This window comes from Camelus ferus, chromosome 18, assembly GCF_009834535.1.
Source record: "Camelus ferus isolate YT-003-E chromosome 18, BCGSAC_Cfer_1.0, whole genome shotgun sequence".
NCBI lineage: Eukaryota > Metazoa > Chordata > Mammalia > Artiodactyla > Camelidae > Camelus > Camelus ferus.
Genome location: NC_045713.1, coordinates 9601779 through 9615718, shown reverse-complemented (window position 1 = coordinate 9615718; position 13940 = coordinate 9601779). Strand labels below are relative to the sequence as shown.

Below are 13940 nucleotides of genomic sequence, written 5' to 3'. Positions count from 1 at the left end.
GATAAACAAGATTATACTGTATAGCACAGGGAAATATATACAAGATCTTGTGGTAGCTCATAGCGAAAAAAAATGTGACAATGAATATATATATGTTCATGTATAACTGAAAAATTGTGCTCTACACTGGAATTTGACACAACATTGTAAAATGACTATTACTCAATAAAAAAATTTTTAAAAAAAGAAAAATGTAATGTCTTAAAGGGATATTTGCAGACCCATGTTCATGTCAGGATTGCTCACAATAGCCCAAATGTGGACTTTTTTTTTTCTTTTCCTTTTATGGAATAGAACAACACACGTCTTCCGAACGTGGAAGGCAGAGAGGTTTTATTAGGGAAGTCTGGAGGATAAGAGAAGGAGAGAGAAGCAACAGGTGGTGAGACAGCATCCCGCCACGGGGCGGTTCAGGGCAACCACCCTACGCAGCAGGCTGGGTTGTAGTTGTGCAACTTTAGGCACATAGGATGCTGTTGTTTTGTTTGTCTGGGAAGCTGAGTGCAGTGCACTTTGCATGTTGACGGTTCCCGAACTCTGTACCTCAGCTGCTTCTCTCTGGTCTTGGAGACACAGTTACACCCATCCCCGGAGCGGCACGCGTGAGGACGGGCGCTGTGGTGCTGGTGGCGGCGGCGGGAACTGCAGCTGTGTAAACGCCCCCCCCCCCAGTGGTCCTGTCTGAGGCTATCACGGTGCCCAGACCTGAGAACTTGGGGAGGCTGGTAGCAGGAATGAAGAGTCGTGTCTCTCTGAGACGTGTAAGTGTGCAAACCAAGGCGCAGAGCAGTACGTGGCATTTGATCCCATTTATGTAAAACCAAGCAAATTGTAAAACTATTAATTTCTACGTATATATGCATGTTGATAGTATCGGTTAACAGTTGTGGGGGTGAGTAATGAACTCTCCTTTATCCGTGTTTTTAAAATATTTTTACCTTCAGGATGTATTCATCTGTTACCTAGTTTGACGAATGAATTTTTCTTAATGTACGTAACTGTAGAAATTTTGGAAGAGAACAAAAAACAATGACTGTCAGCATTTGGTTTCATTTCTAATCTTATTTTTGCTGTATCTTGTATCCGTGATTTTTAAGGGCATATCTCAGAACTCCAGGAAGTTTTCGTTGGGAACATTTCTCTAGTGTAATTAATGTTGCGCTGAGTTCCCTGCACTGGAGAAATACTGGGAAAACCTTCGCCTGCTAAGGCCGGACCTAAGAAGGAAGGTACTTGCCTGTGTTTCATTAAAGGACCAGGAAGCTGAAGGATACTAGTTTGAATTAGTAACTCCCTAGCTGCTAAGTTTATGTGTATAAACTCTGAAAGTGGAAACATCTCTGATGGCTTATTACTTGGCAGCAAACCTGACTAGACTTCACCGGGACTGGGTTGGTGGCAAACCCTGACCTCACTCACCTTTGGGTGTTTATAGTCTCCCCTCCCCCTCGGTTTAAATGTTCGTGTGTGCGCACCACATGTATGAGTGCTATGCAGAAATACTAGCATACCTTAGTATGAGAGCCTGCCCTACAGCCCAGCTGGTAGTGCTTTGTGATTTGCAGCACGTGGACCACAATGCTTTCCAAAAATATCTGAAATTTCTTAAATACATTTGTCTAGTCCAAGGGGTTTCAAGGTAAGGGATTGTAATAAAAATGAAGAAGGGAAGAAGTAAAAAATAAAATTTGAAGTAAGCCAGCCAAGAGGTTATTTTAACTCCTAAAAAGACTGGGAGATAATTGTTGTCAAATGTGTGAGAAGCTTATATAAAGGATACTTGTGTCATCATTTTTCACGATAACAAAACACTGGAAACACCCTCGATGGCTGTTGATAGAGTCAAATAACTTCTTGTACATATATTCAGCGGAATTTTTAACATATAGACTCTTATTATACATACAAAAGTTAACTCAAAATTGATCAAAGAACTAAACCTGAGACCTAGAACCATAAAACTCTTAGAAAAAAATTGGTGAAGCTTCATGACTTTGGACTTGGCAGTGATTTCGTGAACATGACCCTGAAAGCACCAGCATACCCAAAACAAGAATACACAAATAGAGCTACATGAAACTTAGAAACATTCGTGCCTCAAAGGGACACAATCAAAAGAATGAAAAGGCAGCCTGTGGAATGGGAGAAAATATTTGCAAATCATATAACTGATGAAATCTAAAATATATTTTTAAAAACTCTTACAACTCAACAACAAAAAAACAAATAACTCCTATTTTAAAATGAACAAAGAATTTGAATAGACATTTCTCCAAAGATGATACACAGAAACGGTCAACAGCGTATGAGAAGATCTCAACCTCAGTAATCATCAGAGAGACGTAAAGCAAAACCACAGTGAGATGTGTCTCTCACCCAGCTGGAGGATGCCTACTATTAAGAAAAAACAGAAGATAGGTGTTGGTTAGAATGTGGAGAAATTGGAACCTCGTGCGCCGTTGGTGGGAACTGTCAAATGGTGCTGTGGAAAACAGTATGGCGTTTCCTCCAAAGATCAGAACTACAGTATGACCCAGCAATACTGCTTCTGCACGTGTGCACAGAAGAATTGGAAGTAGAGTCTCAGAGACATCTGCAGACCCCTGTTCATGTCAGCATTGCTCACAGTGGCCCAGAGGTGGAAGCAACCCGGTGTCCATCGACAGTAAGTGAATAAACCAAATGTGGTCAGTGCATGCAGTGGACTACGGCTCAGCCTCAAAAAGGAAGGAGACCCTGCCGCCTGCTGCAGCACAGATGACCCCTGAAGACAGTAAGTGAAATGAGCCAGTCACGGAAAGACAAACACTAGACTCACAGAAACAGAAGGCAGAACACAGGGCTGGGGGAGAGGAACGGGAGCTGCTGTTCAGTGTGTACAGAGCTTCAGGTTTTCATGATGGAGGTACCCTGGAGATCTGTTTCACAGCAACATGAACACACGTAACACTGATGAGCCGCACACTTAAAAATGGCCGAGATGGTAAGTTTTATGTTACGTGTTTTTTACAATTCTTAAAAAAGACGCGTGTGGTAATGTGCAACAGCGCACGCGAGATCCATGGCTGTGAACAGAGACGGGGTGCAGGCCTCCTCCTCGGCCTCGCTGATTTTCTTCAGCTTCGAGTACTTGGGTCACAAAACTCAGAAGTGAGCTCTCTGGTTATTCATTTAGCAGAATCTTGCATTGACTTTTACCATCACCCTGGCAAAATTGATGGTACTTTTCTTAAATTTTAATAGAAATAATTGTAAGCTTCAGAGTCACATTTTGTTTGGAGAGTCGGCTGGGGCGCCTGGGATCCACGTTCCTGGGGCTGCGCTTCCCTCCCCTCTCAGGGAGCTTTTTCGTTGTCTTCCTGACACAGATTGTTACTTTTCCAACCACGCAAAATGTAATAGCCCGACCTCAGCACGCTGCGCATCATCCTGAACAGAAGCCTTGTAAATAATTAACGCTCCCTCAAGTCTCCGAGGATGTTGTTCTCTGGAGGATCGGGCCAAGCAAGTCCAGCTGTGATTAATCTCTGCCCTCCCCACAGGGCTCACTGACACACGCTGTGAGAAACGAGAGAGGAAACTCCAGGTGCCGCACTGGTACCCAACTGGCTGAAGCCACCAGGGCCCTTTGTTCAGTTCTCCTCCAGTTCGAGAAACAAAGAGGATTCAAATGATTTCAGATGCAACCCCAGCTCAGAGGACAGGCCTTGGCTGTGGTTAAACCAGCCGACAGGCCCTGGATTACAAATGTTTTTGGTTTCTTGCCCTCAAGTAAGAATGTTAGAATTGAAGTCTTGTAAATTTTTTTGAACTTTTAAAAGTTATCACTTTAGCAAGATACTGGAGTGAGAGGAAATTCTTTAGCATCAGGTCAAATAAAAATGTGAATGTGGACCCGTAAACTATGAGAGAGCAAATAATTCACGTATGTCAGAAACAGAACAAAACCTGCTGTCCAGATGCCGGTGGAGAGGAGTCTGGATTATGAAGCAAAAGGGAGCTCCCCGTGATGTTAACAAATAAGCTACTTGTTGGAATGGTTTGGAGGATTCAAATAGTTGAGCAGATAAACTTCATGTAGAACCTCACCCATAGTGTGGCCAGCACATTCCCAGGAGCGTGAGTGGTGAACCAGGGGGTGATAAACAGGAGGAAGACAGGGCCAGACCAGTGCAGCAGCCTCGGGAGGCCTGGAGAAAATGCGTGCAGTCGCCCTTGTAGGGCAGAGCTCTGGCCCTGTTCTCCCGCAACATCGCTGCAGGACGGTCCAGTGAGTGACCGGAGCAGACGCGACTGGGTCTGTCTCTCCCGCGACATCGCTGCGGGACGGTCCAGTGAGTGACCGGGGCAGACACGACTGGGTCTGTCCTTGCGTCCCTGGAGCGGCCCTCCTGCGGAGGGGCACCAGCTGATGCCCCCACGTCTACGCAGGAGGGCTGAGGAGGTGGGTGGGCCGTCATCGGCTGACTCCCGGAAGCACCATTCGCCGCCCTGCTCGGAGAGCTCTTGTGCTCACGGCTACGGGCACAGGATGGCTCCACTCCTCACTTTCTATTTCTTTACCTTTTTGTTTCAACAGCGTTTCAGACTTACAGGAAAGCTGCAGGAGGAAGGCTGACGAGTCATTCGCTTGCTTTCCCACCCCCTTCTCGCTTTCCATATCATTCTTTCTCTGAATTTTTCTTTTAATCCTTGCCTCAAAGTTGTAAGCCTCAGATGTCCTGCTGCGCATCCATCGGGTGCCACGGTGTTTTAATAAGTTACAAGGGGGATGATTTTCTCCTTTTTTTTTCGTAAGGACACATTGTAAAGAGAGCTTTTATTTTTTTCCTTCAAATTTTTAGAAGAGGGTAGGCTTTTAGTCTTACGTGAAGGAAGATTTTAACAACAAATAAACCTGAGCAAAATGGGTAAAACCCAGCCAAACGGGTTTCTCCGGGAGAGTGTGTCGGGGCCCCGTTCAGCACTGTGCCTCCCCGGGAAGAGGGTGGTCCGCTCCCTTCCAGGCCTCCCTCCGGGGTGTCCCATCGGCGGGCATCCCCAGACTGGACGGCAGACCAGGACAAAAATCCGCATCTGCCTTTCTTTTTTCGGGGGTTCTAGGAGGCACGGCTCTTAGAGGCATCAGCACAGGGAGAGGGACCACCCTCAGGCTGTCCAGAGGCCCGGGTTGTCCCCCACACCTGCGTTCCTCTTGCTTGGGGCGCCCTGGCCCCGGCCTGGAGGGAGCATGCAGGAGCCTGTGGGTCCATTACGGGTGTTAACCGGGTTTCCTTTTCATTGGCGTTTGGAGTCTGTTTAACTTCCTGCTGCTATTTTGTTAAATAGCTGTGGTTTAATAAAGATGAAAACGGCCCTCTCACAGACTTTGTAATTGGAGCTTTACCTGCCCTGAAAATTTGAGCCTTTGAAATAGTTCTTAGACCTGAACCGATGTTCACCTACTTAGGAGCTATTATACGGAGATGAGTAATTGTCAGTGTCAGCAAAACAGGAGCGTTGTCGAGTAAATGACCTACTTTCTGGAAACTTCTGATGCAACTTTTTAAAAGTGTACCATTGAGTGACTTTTCGTAAATCTACCAAGTTGTGCAGCCGTCCCCGTAAACCGTTTTTAGAACATGGCTGCTGTCCCCATAAGGTCCCCCGAGCTCCCAGCTCCCAGCGGCACCCCCGTCCCCTTTCTGTCTCGGGGGCTCTTCTGGGTGTTTCGTGTAAATGGAACCCTGCCAGGCCTCTTTGACTCAGTATGATGCGTCCAAGGCTGCTTCGCTCTGTAGCGTGTATCGCTGTTTCATTCACCTTTATCTCTGGGCCGCATTCCATTGTATGGGCAAACGTTTCCTCTGTCTGTTCACCAGCTGTGTGACAGTCATTCGGCTTGTCTTCCAGGCTTTGGCTGTAGGAATAATGCTGCCATGAGCATTCTTATATAGTGTTCTTAAAGGAAGCATCAGTTCATTAGTGGTGCCTACAAGAGGGCTGAAATGTTCTTTTGAGGTGATTTTCACGATAAGCGACATTTGTTCCCCGTCTTTCCTCCTCACCCTTCGTTATGTAAGAATCAGGATCTCTTGAAGGTGAGCTTGTTCTGGTGAAAGTAAGGGGTGTCTGTCTTCCCAGGTGAAGTCGGCGGAGCCGCGTGAAGTCAGCAGTGGTGGACGGAGAGGGATGCTTCCCCCGTTCTGTCGTCACTGCCCATCTCGGCTGCACCGGGCTGACCGCCAGCACAGCCGTTGCAGTCTGCGGGGCTGGGGTGGGTTGGACACACCTCCACCGCAGCTCCCCAGCGAGTGCTCGCCTTTAACAAGGAGCTTCACCCCCAGTCTAGGTGCCGACTGTGATAAAATATCTTGTCTTCCCTGAGCTGTAAGAAGGAAGATTTTGTGAAATAACCCTACACTTCCCTCTTTTACTTACTGAGCTTAAAAAAATTCCTTTCGGAAATATCAAGCAAAGTTCCCCGTTTGAGAAGGTGGAAAACATGTTGTTTTGAGAAGCAGTTTATTGACACCCTTCAAATGTCCCCTTTGTCCAGGGGCTCCCGCTGCTCAGGCTGTGGGTGGCTTACGTTTCATTTGGCTCTGCTCCTGAGCAAATCCCTCATGCTGTTCTAAGGAGGAACCCCAGAAGTAGCCCGGACCGGGACTCGCACACGTTCGCGACCATGCAGGGGCGCTCCCTCTGGGACGTGGCACTGCGCTCCCAAGGCCCAAGGCAGGAGTTCTCTGCGTCTGGCTCTGGTTCTCCAAGGAAGGAAGCCCACCGTGGCGAAAAGAGACCGGGACTTGATCGGGAAGTTTAGTTACTGACAGAGGCGGGATCTCCAAATTGTCAGTTTCACAAAAGTAATTTCGTAAGACTGATCTTCTCTCTTGAACTGCCCGTGACTTTTATAAGTGATTTGGACAGGCTGGTCTTGCATTGAATTCGATCCTTGGACGACAAACCAGAACCTAAAGTAACAAAGATGACCTTACTCAGCCTGATTTGTTTTGTAATGTAACCTTCTTAAAGGCTGAGGTTTACTGATGTGTTTTTTTTTTTAAGGTAAGTAAGAGTAGTTAGTGGAAGTGCTGAATTTTGAAGAACCATGGCGTGACCCAGTAGTACATACAATACAGTTCCCAGGCGGTGCCTGCTCCAGCACCTTCTTTACAGTGCTCATCGCTGGGGAACACGACAGTTTTCATGGCAGTTCTCTCCAGGTTTTGTAGATCTCGGAATAATTCTTTTTTGTCTTGAGCCAGCTTTAGATCATAGGGCCATTTGGAGTTGAAAACAAGTCAGTATACGCCTGCAGAGCTGCGTCCCACTCAACAGACGGCTCTGTGGCTGAGGTCAGGGGAGTCCGGGTCGCCTTTTCAGACCAGGCGTTTCTCAGACAGTTGGCAAAGCCAAAGGAAGAAATCCTTCGTGGGCTCCCTGTGCTGGACTCTGCGATTTCTCTGCCAGACGAAACAAATGTAGGTGCTGAGTGCATGCTGGCTCTCGGCCGCCGCAGAGTAATTCCGTCCAAACCTCCCGCGGTCCCCGCCGTGGGCTGAGGGGGTGTGAGTTTCTCCTGTCAGTTACCTCTGGCTTTTCCACGTCTCCCGTGTGTCTTGCTGGCTTTTCTTTTCGGTGCGGGGTGTCCCTAGGAAGTCCTGCTGGCTTCTTGTCAGCAGAAAATGAGAGGAGTGGCTGTGGGCGGAGAGAGGAGGAGGACTTCCGGGCCAGCGCCGTCCCCGGAGCACAGGCTCAGAGTGTCCGCACAGGAACAGGGCTGAGCCAGGGGTCCTGCGGCCGGGAGCGCGGACCCTCCGCCTGCAGACCTGTCAGCGCCACACAAGAGCCCTTTGTGAGGAGCCCGGCCTGGCCACAGGCGTGTCTGGGGCAGCCCTGCCTTCGGCCTCCGGTCGTCCCCCCCTCCTCCCCTGTCCTCCCGGCCAGCCGCAGCTCCGGTCCCGAGAGCAGAGCTGGCCCTCGCCTGCCAAGCTGAGAGCAGTGCCGATGACTCAAGGCCTGGCAGACAGAAGGCTGCTTTGAGCCCTTCTCTCTCCCTTCTGTCCCCCGAGGGAGGGGGAGGATGTGGCCAGGGACCATCCAGCTGGAGGCACCCTGACCCTCCTCCGCCCCGCACCTGGCAGGGCGGGAGCAGAGACGACTGTCCCGTGTGCTGTCCCGCCACTGCCTTCTCGTAGGAAAGGGATTCCCGTCCTTGTTCCCCTGGGCTAACCCGGTTCCTCAGAAGTGCGCTCGCACTTGACCCTGGAGGCTGGCCTGTGGTCTCTGCCATGAAGCGTGGCCTGGGGGTTGAGCAGCCTCTCTGACCTCAGGCAGGTTAACGTCTAAGCTTCGGTTTCTTCCCCTGTGAGGCTGAAATAACCACACTGTCTGGATTACAGGACAGCATGAGGTGCGTGGTGCAGGGCCGCCCCCAGAACCGTTGCCGGCCGTGCTGTCCAGCTAGGTGGCGGTTTGCGCCCGTCCAGCCACTTGCCCGTCTGTTGTCATTCATAAATCCCCTGCGTGTTGAGCGTGTGTCAGCCAGGCGCTAAGCGGGGCCCTTACAGCTGCTCCTGGAAATGAGACCTGTGCTCACCTCCCCAGCCTCAGAGTCACTGTTGGGCATTTGAATCAGCTCTTTGGCGTATCTTGTCACAGATTTCTCCACTGCTTTGCATGTTTCACGGAGGGACTGAGGTCGGGACGGTGGCTGCGGACTGGGGGAGGGCAGAGCCCGGCGTTTCTGCATGTGCGAGGCCGCCAGGTGACGCCCAGGCTCCCAGAGGGCTGGGCCCGTGGGCAGCTGGGCAGGCTGCGTAGCTCCCAGGTTGTGGTGCTCCGCTGGCGTGACTGCGGGGGCCGCGGGGGCCGCCCGGGAGGTGGGTTTCCAGCGGCCGTTGGAAGAGCTGGTCAGACCGGCCGCTCCCAGATGCGGACGCAGCGCTTTCAGCCGCTGCGTGCTCCCGTTCGTCACAGCCGTGCTGATCTTCGTGTTTACCAGCGCCTGTCCTGGCGGCTGTTCATGAATTTTTTTAATAGCAAACTCAATGTGAGAGAAGCAGCATTAATTGCCAGGTTGTAAATCAGGTGAAATTCTGAGTTTAGGGTCAAAAGGCTGGTTTTGGAAACATGCGCTGTCAAGTGGGGGCTGTTTCTATCCTCGGGAACTAAGTAGGTGGGCTGGCCGCGTGCTGGGGGCGCAGTCCGCTCCCCGGGCCCTGGGGAGGGTGTCGCCTTCTCTTCCCGTCGCCTGAACACCGTCAGGTAGCGAGAGGTTGGCTCGGTTTTCTACTTTCCTTTTACTTTCCTTCTGTGAGGTCTCAGATTCCGTCACCAGCTCAGCCGTCCTTCCAACCATGCGGCAGGAGGTCTGGGCTCAGCCAAGTCATCGCCCCATTTGAGGGCCCACTCTGTGGTCCCTGCGGCGAAGCCCCCGAGCTGGGGCCTCAGCTTCCCGTGGAGTTTTGTGCAGGTTGGCCTTTCCCTCCCATCAGTGTACCTCAGAGGACCCCCACGGCTGAGGGCCAGGTGAGGCAGGAGGCTGGCTGGGTTTTCTGAGGTCTGTGCTGCGTCTCTGTTGCGTTTGTGGCTCCGTTTAAATTTTACTGCTTTGGGTCGGAAATTACAAGCTGTCCCAGGACGAGACATGGACTGTGAGGACTAACCAGGCGGACCCTGTCGGGACTGGGGTGGAGGGAATGAGTTGGAGTGAGGAAGACTTCGGCCAGAAGATGCTCCCTCCACCCCCCACCCCCCAAAAAAAAACCGTTGTGAGGAGAGAGCCCTTGCTTCCAGGGATGCCAGCTGCTCTGCAGTGATTCCACCGTGGACGCGAGCGCCGTGCTGCCGGGGCGGCCTGCCAGCAGAGACCTCAGATGTCCCTGGAGGGAAGATTAGCATTTGGTAGCTAAACTTAGCTCCGTGGATAAGCTGCCTGTAGAAGGAAGTGAAGATGGATTTAGAGGCAGGGGGTTGGGGAGACTTAAAGGGGCAGTGACAGGTTTTGAAAGGTTTCTGGGGGGACTCGTGGGGTGTGGGGTGCGTGTGCTTGGATGGACCCTCGCGGGCCCCACGTGGCACCTGTGAGATGGTGTCAGAACAGAGCAAACCGTGCCTGAAAGTAAGGAAAACCACGGAATGGACTTCGGGAGGGAAGGCATTTTTAGCTCTTAAATGCTTCCTGTTGTGTCTGAGAAAGACCAGTGGGATCGACTGCTTAGATTCCTCAGCCATCACGCTCCACCCCGGAGCTCCACCCTGGGGTTGCGCTTGGGGTGCTGATGCACGCGGGGTTGCCTGGGGGACGCCTGGGGGATGGGATGCCGGACTCGACCGAAGGCAGAAGTCAGCCTGAATAACGTGGGGGAAAGTGACCTCTCCCCTACCGGGAAATCCTGAGTAATTCATCATTTACTGTCTTTTTAGTCCTCTCTCAGCGTTTTCTCCTCCTTCCCCCAGGCAAAGATGGGTGATAGGAAAGGGGAGGGCGGAGACAGGCTCTCGGAAAATGCTCGCACCTCGGCACTCGGAGCTCTTCCCTCTCGGCCGCGAACCCCACTGACATGCTGCTAACAGAGGCCTTTCTTTCTGTGGCTGCTCAGCCTTGAAGGACCAGGTGTTTTCCTATTTTGTTCAATACTTTTAAAATTGAGTGTCTGTGTCATTTTTATGTGTTTATAGTCATGACAAAGCCTCTGGCGGCAGGAGGTGGGGGCAAGAAAGGAGGCCCAGTCGTGAGACTGACAAAAGTGGTGGAAAGGTCGTGTCTAATAAGGTCCGCCTGCTGGTCTGAGAAGCCGCGTGGAGGGGCTGGCCCGGCCTCAGCGTCGTCCTGTGATGCCCTTCTCTGTGCTTCTCTCTCTTGCTCTTTTTAGAAATTGTAAAATATGTAACTGTTTCTCACACCCTGTGTGACTCCAGCAAGGGTCTGAACATGCACGGCTTAAAACCTAGTAAGCCAGGCGTGTCTGCACCCGCCCCGCAGGGTAAGAGCGCCACTGGTAGTTTGTACCCCCGCGCGCCGCCCCCACCGTCAGTGTCGTTCTGGTTTGGGCTCATTATCCCCTCCCTTTTGTCTGTGTTTTCACCCTCTGTGTGTCCCTAAAGGGACCGAGGAGCCACATGACTTCCCACTGGCCAGGTTACTTAAACGGTCCGTCTTGGTTTTATCATCTGTCAAATGGGGACTCATCGCTGAGTTCATGTCGCTTGCAGCGGTGCCCGGCGCGCAGGGAGCGCTGTGTGTGCTTCAGCTCCTGTGGCTGTCGTGTTATGCTTGGCTCTGCCCGCTTGTAACCCTCCTGTGAGCAGGGAATAGTGTAAACGTCTTACCACCACTTCCCTCTCGCTCCCCGCCTCGTCCTGAGATGCGCCGCCGTGCGATGTGCAGTGTACGTGGCGGCAGCCCCTACCTGCGCCCTCCCTGCGCTCACTCCGGACGGCGCTGCAGCTCGCGCACGGGCGCTCCGGGCGGGCCCAGCCGCCTCCAGCCTTGGCTGTGGCCCCACACTGCCCAGGACTCTGGTGCACAGCGCTGGAGCCCTCGAGGGCAGTCCTCAAAGTGTGGGGTGCGCGTCCCTGAGACCCTTCCAGGGGCCCCGCCTGCTCAGAACTGTTTTCATAATAATGCTGAGACACTGTTTGCCTTTTTCACTCCCATTCTCCCAAGAGTGTACCGGGGAGCTTTCCAGAGGCCACATGACGTGTGACAGTGTCATCTCCGGTGGCTAACTAGGTGTACGCTTATGTATTTTTGTATTTCTAAATTCGCTCAGTTTTAATTTCTACTACAGTGAACAGAGATAGTTGGGGAGCTGTTGCATTTTGAAGGCTTTTTTTCTTTGTGTTATTTGAGTAAGTTAATAAAAATACAGGGGCTTTCCATAAAAAGCCTGAAGAAACCAGATTCTGACTCATTCCACTTGTTTTGAGCTAGCTAATGACTAATGCCTCAGCGAGACATTTTTCAGACGTTCATTAGGTTTTTAGTGCTTCTATTTTATGTTAACCAGGCAGCCCCATTGGAAGGAGGGGAGAATCATTCTTTATTGTTGCCTTTTTGAAGGCCTGTGATTCCTCCCGGCCTCCACCTCTACGTCTTGGACTAACCCACAACTACCTTGTCCTTCCTCTGTCCCCTGCGGGGCCTCCGCCAGTGATTCTTGACCCAGATGGGCTCCCTGCCACGCACACACCTGCCCTGTGACACTGGCAGAAAGTACTGGAGTTCAGCCAGCTGTGGTGGGCTGGACCGCACTGCTGGCAGAGGAAGAGGTGTGACCAGAGCCAGCCCCTCGTGCACCGATCTTGCCAGCCTGGTCCTGTGCGGTGCTGAGCCTCCAAAGGCCCTGCACGAGGGGCAGTGGGAGGGGAGAGAGAGGAGTCTGCGGGAAGGGGCAGCCGTAAATCCGTAAGTTCGCCGTGTGCAGCCACTCTCCGCTCACCAGCTGTTTCCTCTCCGGCCGCGGGAGGAGGTGGGATGTGCAGACAGAGCAGGAACACGCACGCAGCCCTCGGGGAAGGTGCACGGCCACTCAGATGGAGGCTTTCCCCACGTGGAAGGCTGGGGGGCGGGGAGAGGCCCGAGGCCAGGGTGGCCGCGTGGTGGAAGCTGGGTGCCGGCTCCAGCAGCCCGCAACGCCAAGGAGGAAAATCGTCCTTGTGGTTCATAATCTGTGCTCAAATGGGGCGGAAGCGTGTTCCACCTCCTTAAACAAATGCTCTCATCTGAATCATCCCACAAGCCTTCAGTTGAGAATGGGAAGGCCGGTCCGTCACTGAAGGAAATTCACCCGTTGGTTTCTTCCTTCAGGCCTGTTGGAGACACGTGGGGAAGAGAAGCCGGGGGCGGCTGCTCCAGTCCATCTTCATCCTTTGTTTTCTTTTTTATGACGTCACAAGCCCTCCGCTGTAAACTGGTGCCTTTCTGATGCTCTTCCTCCTTAAAAGTCGAGAGCGTCAGCCTGCTGCTTGTGCGCGTGGCCCCGCCCCGCCACGCCATGAGTGTGCAGCCGCCCACCTCCCGAGAGCCTCGCCAGCCTTGCTGGTCCCTGCCAGCAAGCGGGTTCCGAGTGGGCTCTGCGGGACGCGGTGTCCGTGGGCACGTGGGGTGGAGCTAACGGGCAGCACCCCACCCTCTGAGGGGAGCTGTCGCACGCCTGCGCCCTTTTCCCGTCCTCTGTGCGCTCCGTTCAAGTCGACATCTGCAGGCCCTCTAAACACTTCTTGGACCCATGAGTGCTGCTGCCCTAGGGGTGCAGCTCCTCCGAGAATGGACTGTGCGTGATTCTTAAGGTGCACTTCTAGGGATTGGCAGTTTCGGTTTGCATCAGCATTCTGTCCAGACAATGTCCGGGGGTGAAAGAAGACTGGCCATTCCCCTGCAGAAGTCCAGACCAAAGATTCTCCTCGTGGTAGACGGTAAATCAGGTCGTACCAACGTGTGACGTAAAATGGAAGGTCAGGCCTGTTTCCAGAAACTGGAACGTGTTTGGTAACTTGCCTCTTCTCATAAAGCGACACCGTTTTTAAGGACAGTGTTTAGAGAGCTCTGGGCCAGCCCTGCCAGAAGCACAGCTGTTCGCAGGGCCTGCACCTCCCGGTCTGGCTCCCCGGCGGCATGGCCCGGAGCAGGCCACGTCCACATCTGGGAAGGACAGGGTTAGCTTGGTCAGAGGGGCGGCACCCTGCCCATCACCACAACCACGCGGGGGCGCCTGGAGACACACAGTCTGAATGTGAACCTTGGGATCGGAGTTATAGAAATTGCATTTTTAAATGTTTTTAAATTGTGTTTTTAGTTTAAAAAAATACATGTACACTCAGTCTTTTTCCTTTCCTTCCTGTTTACACTGAGGCAAGACAGCCTTCATTTGACCGTGTTAGGTCCTTCCAGTTACCAGATCAGGGTTCCTCAATCCATACTGAGTCGTGAATCTTCTTCCTCCATGACA

The 13940-nt window shown here is 52.1% G+C and overlaps 1 protein-coding gene across 1 annotated transcript in view; it reads left to right on the top strand.

Moving 5' to 3' along the window:
• Positions 1–13940, top strand: part of GNA12 (G protein subunit alpha 12) — an 81370-nt gene that overhangs the window by 59107 nt on the left and 8323 nt on the right. The window lies entirely within an intron of this gene.